This window comes from Nanorana parkeri, unplaced genomic scaffold, assembly GCF_000935625.1.
Source record: "Nanorana parkeri isolate BGI_ZX_2015 unplaced genomic scaffold, ASM93562v1 scaffold8, whole genome shotgun sequence".
Lineage (NCBI taxonomy): Eukaryota > Metazoa > Chordata > Amphibia > Anura > Dicroglossidae > Nanorana > Nanorana parkeri.
In genome coordinates, this window is record NW_017306276.1 from 4,143,018 (window position 1) to 4,151,622 (window position 8,605).

The following is an 8,605-nucleotide window of genomic DNA, read 5'->3' on the forward strand; positions in this document are numbered from 1 at the left end:
AGAGTCACACAATATTTTTTCAGGCTTTTCTTTATCTATTGGTAACAGTGAAGGCATAATAGGAGACGTATTTGCTTAATGAATATTCCATCAAGAGTGTCCTGCATTACTATATATATACTGTATGTGTATACCTATCAGCCATAACATTATGACCACTGACAGGTGAAGTGAAAAGTAAAATTGATTATCTTGTTACAATGGCACCTGGAAGTCAGTGGGATATATTAGGCAGAGAAAGTGTGTGTGAGAAATTAGGCAGCAAAAATGGTTCAGGAATGGTTTGAGGAACAACAATGAGTTTGAGGTTTTGACTTGGCCTCCAAATTCTCCAGATCCTAATCCAATCCAGCATCTGTGGGGTGTGCTGGAAAAACAAGTCTGATTCAAGGGGGCCCCCACCTCGCAAATTACAGGACTTAAAGGATCTGCTACTGACGGCTTGGTGTCATGTACCACAGCATAACTTCAGAAGTCTAGTGGAGTCCATGCCTTGAGGGGTCAGAGTGTTATCACTGTGTTACTGTTAGAGAGATTTCCCCTCACTTCATGTCCTGTTGACAACGTATTTACCAGGCAAGACTGCAGGAAAAAATCTGACTTGTTGTAATCTTTCCCTGCTCTATCCAAGTTGGAAATTTTATTTAATGCAGGACTCTGGGGAAAACTATTATAAAACCTAGTAGTGGGGCTACCCCTGCACTGCAAGGGTTAACTACTAATTTTCGTCAGGGGATGTAAAAACAAAGTTATACCTACCCAATCTTCGGAGATGGCCAGCTGTTATAGTACTCCCACCAGCCTCTCTCCTTCTACAATGCAGCGATGGAATGTCCCTCGGCGCCCTCATGTCCTATACACTGTGTATAAAACATGATGATTTACGGGACCTTAGACAGCTGCAGCGGAGAGGGAGAGAGGTTCCAGAGACTGGTTTAAGAGCATGCCTGCTCTAATTGATCAGGTTAGTATATTTTTTTTATTTTCCTCCCTACACACAAACGAGCAACTAACCCTTGCAGTGTGGGGGTTACTCCACTGCAAGAGTTAATAATAATTTTCCCCGGATTTCCTCTTTAATTTCTTCTTCATATTAAATTATAAATACTAATACTACAATAAAATACTATAAATTTGGTCTGCTTTTAATGTACTTGACATACAGTATCATTTATTAGTTTTCTGCTTCAATCAAACTGAAAGCCTATTGTATTCCTAAGCATTAAGTATTAAATAGTCAGAGATAGAGAATAGAAAGGGGATAGGTGAGATAATCAGGATTGTTGCCCTGATACTAAGCTCTGGAACAAAATGAAATGTACATGTCTATTTAGGACATTGACCCTCTCTAATCAAGATTGTTAAAAGAAATGCCATCTAGAAAGAGCAAAGAAAATAAACTTGGCCTCATCTGATAATTCATCATAAAAAAGAATGGCACATTCGACGGAAGTCATATGCCCAGATATGGGATGGATCGAGCTTGCCATTTAAAGGAATACATTCTTTTAATTTGAGATTGCACTGCAGAGGAGAGGAAAAAAATCAGGAAATCAGACTTGGAAGTTACTAAGGGCACCAAATCTGTTGAATTAATTAAGAACATTGAGGAGCATTGTGAAAGGGGGAGAAATGGGCATGAGTAAATCATCTGCAGAGGGATAATGTTTCCATTGGTGAGGGAGGGATTGGAGCCCAAAGGATTATTCATAAGGGCCACTGCTGAATGTTCCATTGTTAATCTGGTCTGGGTGTGAAAGACTCATTTTTTTATCAAAAAAAGTTCCGGATCATCAACAAACACAAATCTCCTGCTTATGCTAACAAATACTTTTTTTTTTTAAATGGTCCCAAAAACAATTTTTTTACCTTACAGAATTACCATCATCTGCCACCACTGCTGGCCTGTTACCATTACTTTCTCATGCCTCTACTGTCCCATTGCTTCAACACTGCAAAACTTGTAATTTTTTTCTACTTGGTGAATCCTGCGTTGCACCTCAAAGTTTTTGGTGCCTGTCTGGAGTCTCCTTTTGAAAAAAAGTTCCCTAGTTGTGTCTAAATACTTTGTATGTAAAATATTTTGCTAGTTTCATTCTATGAGATAATACACTCTAATTTGACTTTTGGATGAAAACCTGGCTGCAGTTTGTCCTGTTCACAAAGATGCTTAGCACAAGTGCTTAATTGCCATGTGGAAATATGTCTGTGAAGGTTCTCATTCAGATATACTATGTGGAAACTTCCCACTAAATTCAGGTTTTAATTTTCTGTGAAATAAATACACTCTAATGTTGATTTTTGCAAGGCTGTCTGTTGTCTCTCCTGTCCAAAGTGCAGCCTACCAAAAGTGCTTAAATACTGTTACAATACTGCATATGTAGTCTGTACAATATATATTCTTCTTTATTGTGAAAAATACACACTTTTTATCCTTAAAAAAGGCTTATGTACTGTGAGTTTCTGCAATCTCTCTGACGGTTGTCTCTAAATCAATACACTCTAATCTTTAATTCATGATAAAGCCTGACTCCTCTTTCCCATTTAAATTGCTGTCTAATAAAGCATCTTATATAATGTGCATCAAGTCTGTGCAATATTTCTAGATATTGTCTCTGAAATACTACACTCTAATTTTTATTTCACAATAAAAGTTGCCTCTTCTCTCCCCCTGAAATTGCTGCCTAGCAAAACTGCTTACATACTGTGCTGCAAGTCACTACAGCATGTCTGGCTGTTTTCTCTAAAAAATACACTTATTTTAATTTCATGATAAAAACTGCACTGCTTATCCCTCATATGGTGCAACCCGATCAAGCTGTTTACATACTCTTCAGCCACTGTACTAAACATGCGGCTACTGTATCTGAAATATTGCACATTAATATTTTACTACACAATAAAAACTACCTGATCTCTGGATTATAGTTTTGACATTTTTTTGCACTCTGTTTTGATATTTTAACAAACTTTTAAGACAATACAATGTGACTCTGTGAAAAAAAATGATAAGCTATACTATGAAACTGTTTTGGCATTGACCAATTGGTATGAAGTTGAGGGCTTTTTTTTTTTAAAGAGTTACATTTTCTACAGCTTTTTAGACATGTAATTAATTGCTGCTACTTCTACTGTTAACTTTAGGCCTATTACCACCGGATAGAAAAAAATCAGGTGTCACAGCCAAAGCTACCTAAACAGCCTTTTTTCCCCCAAGTTTTAATAATTCAGATTAGGGTGCTACTGCTGTATTTAAGCCAAGCAATCATGTAAAATAAAAAAAAATTACAAATTCAAAATATGTGATGGCAGAATACTGTGCCACTGACGCTGTCCTTGAAAATTGTAGTTACTTAACATACAGTTTAAAGGCATCTTCCAAGCATGCAATTGAAATGTATGTTGTTTTCCACATGTTACCCTCAAAGTCATATAAAAGTGAGATCCCTCTCCCCGCTGTACACAATGTTTTAAACAAACATTTTGCATTTGTACATGTCCTCTATGGCAGTGACCAGCTCCCCATGTCCTTTGACAATCCCTTGCCTATTGGCCTTGAAGTGGCTTTTCAGTAATGAAGATAAATCAGGAAAAATTGTATTATATAGTATATATTCTTCTAAACCCTACAACCTGTCAAGAATTTAATTTCAAAGACATTACAGTAAGTCCTGGCTTAGACTTCACTCAGCATGCAATGACTAATAAAATACTTGCTATTTTTCTAGGGTCCGGGAAAAGGTAATCAAAGTCACCAAGATCCACCTGTAACCCTTCATCATAAGCCAACATTTTCCATAAATATTATATTTTAAAGTGACATTAAACTCTAATCCCCCCTCCAATCCTGCTTTAAGACTTAACTTAAGTTATGCCTCTTATGCCGATCATCTTCTTCCTTGCAGTAGTTTTCAGCAGTCCCTCCAGTGCTGGTGCCAGTCTCTGATCCAGTGCTGACTGTGGTGTCTTGTATCCCATGGGGTCTGTCCAACTGCATGCATTCACTTTCAGTGAAGCTGTCCTCCTCTCCCTGTTGGTGATCTCCACTGTGCATGCACCCACCCACATCTTCCTGCACGGCCGTTCGTGTAAGCTGGATTTTAAGCCGGGAGCGAGCAGCAGAGATATAGGAAAGTTTTTACCTTTTTGGTAACTTTTTTATTTTTTTATGTTTTTGCATATATCTACTGCTTGCTAGTGGTAGATATATGTAAAAAACAAGACTTTAAATTCTACTTTAAACTGTTTTAACCTTTTAAAAATAAATCTTGTCTTACATACACCAAGTGAGACTCAGAAAATGTGTCTGTCATGCAAGATATTTAAACTGCAATTAATTTAAAATCACAAGAGGAAAATCATAAAAGTCATCCTTTTGTATGTTGAACACAACATTATGTAGTATGCAAGAAACCATAACATGGTAAATGGAATTTGTCATCAAGAAGTATGTTCGTACATGGAAAATGTTTCTAATTAGACAAAGTAACACATTTTTGCTGAGTTGGATTAATGCTACAATGTAATACAGAATTTACTCTGTACATGATCACATTGAATAATTATCTGTAATGTCCAGGCATTCAGCAGTGTTACAGCATACAGTTTTTTTTATATAATGTCAAAGATTTAAATGAAGGTGTCAAAACCACTAATTGCCCAATGCTGATCACTTAATAATGAAAATATGAATATAAAAGTGATTACCACAACATTTAAATCTACTTTTAACAATGTGCAGTGTGTATTGACCCTAGAGTAAACCTGTCATGGGAGAACTACATTGGCTATTGTTGACCTCCATTTTCGATTGACCAATTGTCTCCAATTGGTAGATTCACCAGTAGAAAATACTAATTACCCAGTGGATTTACTAAAAAAATTCACAAACAGGGAAGTCAAAACGTTTGATGTGGGTACTTATTCTGAGTCTGAGTCAAACCTCTTTATGTAAAAATGTTTTACATAAAGATGTTTGCAGTGCTATATGTATTTCTCATATGGTGTATTTTCTTTAATCAAATTTAAACTGTTACCTGTTAGTAACAATATTATTAATAGTTTGCTTCATTGCTGGCCCTTGAAATTTAAAGCCCAATTCTAGCTCGGACTCAGAATTTTGCTTTAGGGAGAACCACTTAAGAATGGATAATAGCAATAAGAATGTAGTAATTTACACTGGTAAATTCTTATACCAGTGTAGCCTTGCTTTCATCTTGTCTCATAAATTACCTACCTCTCAGAGCCGAAGTGTTGGCTATGTATCATCATCTAAATCTACCTTTTCTTACCACTTATATTTTAAATCTACTAAACATCAATAGAGGAGTCCACTTGTATTTGTCCAAACGCTACACATCAGAGGTAGCCCACGTATTGGATAGGGGAAGCCTGCAGTACAAACAAAACAGAACAGGGCGTGCTTTCCATGTGAACTATATTTATTATGAACTATATTATTATATATTAAGATAAAATATGTGTACAGATGGGTGCTCAAATAAACAGCATATATCATAAAACCATCCTGAAGATATTTCTCTATGTGTGCCAAGATATACCCTTTAGATAGCAATGCAATTGAAACAATCTGACCAAAGCAGTTGCAGGGCCACACCCCTTCATCAGAGCCTGTCAGAATGAGCTACTGTTAGGCCTTAAGACTGACTCATCCATGATTGCCAGGCAATCACTGTTGTGTTACAGAAAGCACCCTCACGTGAGTAACAAATCAGGCAAAAGCATAGCTGTTGCCTATGAACTAGTGATGGGCCAGTTCACGTGAGTTTGCCCAAGCCCACTCAAAATTATGACTGCAACCCCTCCCCCAGCCTATTCAGTGTTAGAAATGTGCATTCCCAGCCCTGCAGCTATATGTGACAGGGCCTCCGCCACAACTGTTGCCACCGATTGGGACGGGTGGGAGGAGTGGCGGTCATGATTTTGAGTGGGCTTGAGTTAACTCAGGTGAATTGGGTTTGCACCAAGCCCAAGCTTACCTCTACTATGAATCAGTCATATCCCGGCCAGGTCACTATCTTCAAGGAAAGTGCATGTTCTTCCTGTGCTTGCGTATGTTTCCTTCGGGTACTCCAGTTTCCTCCCACGCTCCAAAAGACATACTGGTAGGTTAATTTGCTCCTGTCAAAATTGGCCCTATGTATGTGAAGGACCTTAATTTGTAAGCTCATTGAGGGCAGGGACTGATGTGAATGTGCACTATGTAAAGCGCTGCGTGAATTGTCAGCGCTATATAAATACTAGGAATACATTTAAAAAAAATATCCATAGAAAATGATCTCTCTCTCTCACCCTGCTGAAATGCCTTATTAGAGAGGAACTCAAATATATCTCCTATTTAGCTGTGACTCACAGCTCTGCTGCACAGTTATACTTCGACTATCATAAGACCAGACCCTCACATAGGAACTGATTGTTTTTATGCTGTAGTTATTTACGTATATATGGAGTGGGTCAGCCCTACGTCTCCAAACCTAGCTCATCTCACACATACCAAAAAATACATATAAGAACCTACATTAAAGGATTTTTTTAAACAAAAAATATAAAATTAATAATCATATTATTATTATTATTATATTATTATTATTATTATCATCATATTATCATATTAAGGGAACAAAGACACCACAACTACTTCCCAACCATGTACCAGACATTCTCATAACATTTAAAGCACTGAGGCCCTGACACTAGCTTATTCTGCTAGGCCTTGATGAAGGGGATGTGGCCACGGAAACATGTTAGCTGGATTGTTTGAATTGCATTGTGACCTAAAGGGGATATCTTGGCACACAACGGGAAATATTTTCAGGATGTGTTTATGATATATGCTGTTTTATCTGTTACAGGTTGTAAGAACCAATGTATAAATATATTTTATCTTTTAATAAATGTATTTTATGAGGAGAGGGTACCCTGTACTGTTTTGTTTGGCTAAATATCAAGCTACAAGCCAGCACCACTGTCTGGTATTAGCACTGAGATGAAGTAGAAGATAAGACAGCTTCTGTAGGTGCTTCCAGGCTGACACTGCATCGTTACTTCTGCTCTAGAAAGGAAAGAATACCGGAAAGACAGTTATCACCGAAAAAACAGCGTTACTATTTTAAAACTTTAAGAGAAGAGATTTCAGATAGAAAAAGGCTCTTTGTAAATGGCTCATTTGAAATATGTTATACCTTCTTATGGTGACATAAGGCAGCAGTATGTTCAGTGTTCAAAATAGCCCTTTATTGGCAAATTTAGCTTACAGGTGAAAATAACAGATTATGTGCTTTTAACTCAACATACTTAGCCATAGCTACAAATAAGGACATTAGGACTGAAATGTGTCATCTGGTAAGCTAAAGGTGCAAATAAAGAGTTTGGACATTGGATGTGTTGCTGCCTTGGTTGAAGAATAGAGAGGATTTGAGTAGAGTAACTGTCAGAGACCACCTGTTATTGCGCATGCTCAGGGTCCCATTTTTCATACCATTGGAAAATGGGCACTTGTGCGCATGCACCACGGAATGGCCACGAAAAGGCGCACCAGAAGGAGCCCTGATGGATTGCACTATTTAAACCAAGCCTGCCTGCCTCCAAATTGCTGGATTGTCTTTCAGCTCCCCTGTGTTCCTGTGCCTCCCATTCTCGTTTTTGCCTGACTTCTGGCCCGTATTGATCGTGACCATTCTTGCTTGCTGCCTGCCTTTTGACCCTGGATTGTTTACTGGACATTGCCCCTGCCTCATTCTTTTGAAACCTTGCCTGCTCGACTAGTGTAACCTTGGCTCATTTGTCCCCGATTACGAATACCTGGACTCCAGCTTTCGCGGTGTGATCACCCTGGCACCAGTGCCACTCGCTGTATACTTTCCAACTACAGAGTCCTTTGGACATAAGGTGCAAGGGAGGCCTCCTCAAACATTCAGTCTCCAGCCAGGTATGTGACGGTAACCCTGCAAGGTTTCCTGTTCAAAACATATTTATATTGCTAATGGACTGGTAGACTGCCAAATGTATCATGGTGTGGGTCCGTTAATAGATCTCTTTTTACTGGCTTCTGAACTCCTTCATAATAGGGTTCCCAAAAAACACCTGCATTATACTTTGCTCATTGCAGATGGAGTCCACTCCCCCTTCCCTCAATGTTATAGGGATGAATGCAGTCCAGAGCATTTTAACTGGACCTTCTGAATTGCTTTATACTGCACTTAGTAAAATCGTTATTTACACATGCATGTTGCTCATAGGGCACAATAAACCATGCCAGGGGAGAGGATGGAGCAGCCAGGGTCCACATGGTGCCCCACAAGTCCATCTGCATGAGTTCTAAAACAAACCAATACGGATACACACAAAATGTATGAATAAGTAGAAAGGAACTTTATTTATATATATCTTAGATTTTAATGTTATTTGGGGACTTCTTGCATTTGTTTAAAGAATCATAACCTGTCATCAACATCTTGATTCTTTGGCCAATGGGTACCAACACCAAGTTCAGTTCCTTCTAAGAGTAAACCCTTTCATGTCATGAAAATGCCTTGATTAGAAACTTTCTGTTAGTTACTACAAACTGCATCTCATGATAACATGA